Consider the following 810-nt stretch of genomic DNA (forward strand, 5'->3'; position numbering starts at 1 on the left):
GCAGCAGCAGCTGCAGCAGCAACGGCAGCTGCAGTAGCAGCAGCAAACCACCGAGCAGCAAATCAGCAGCAGCAGACAGCAGACGCCTGCAGCTCTCATCTTGACCCCACCTATGAAAAAGCAGCGTACAGCGTTGCTGCTGCTGCTGCTACTGCTTCAGCAACTGCTATTACTGCTGCTGTTACTGCTGCTGCTCTTGCTGTTTCTGGTGCTGTTGCTGCTGCTACCTACACACTGCCCGTGTTGCTGCTGCAGCAGCTGCTGCTACTATTACTGCTAATAAGGCGCTAACAAAGTGCTTCGCGTTGCAGTGTACGTACACCGCGGAGTATTCCCAAAGAAAAAAATTAATTTTATGTACAGAGGAGAGGCAGCAAAAAGAAGCAGCAAATACAGCGCCTAGCCAGCTCCTCCCCTGCACCTGCACCTACAGCAGCAGCAGCAGCTGCTGCTCTGCTGCTGCTGCATCAGCACTAGCTGCGGCTGCAGCAGCAGAAGCGGCAATAGCTGCTCCAGCAGCACAAGCTGCAGCAGGCCAAGATGCAGCTGCTGCTGCAGCTGCTGCTGCAGCTGCTGCTGCAGCTGCTGCTGCGTTCCCGCTAGCATCTGAGAGTTTGAAAAAGACATGGAAGAACCGGAGCAGCGCGGCTGCTGCTGCTACTGCTGCTGCTGCTGCTGTTGCTACTGCTACTGCTGTTGCTACTGCTACTGCTACTACTACTACTGCTGCTGCTGCTGCTGCTAGCATTTGTTTTTGCGCCCTTTCCCAACGGAGACAGGCTTTAAAGCCGCATGACCCTCCTTCTTGAT

Source organism: Eimeria acervulina, genomic scaffold, assembly GCF_000499425.1.
Source record: "Eimeria acervulina Houghton genomic scaffold, Eah_scaff136, whole genome shotgun sequence".
Taxonomy (NCBI): domain Eukaryota; phylum Apicomplexa; class Conoidasida; order Eucoccidiorida; family Eimeriidae; genus Eimeria; species Eimeria acervulina.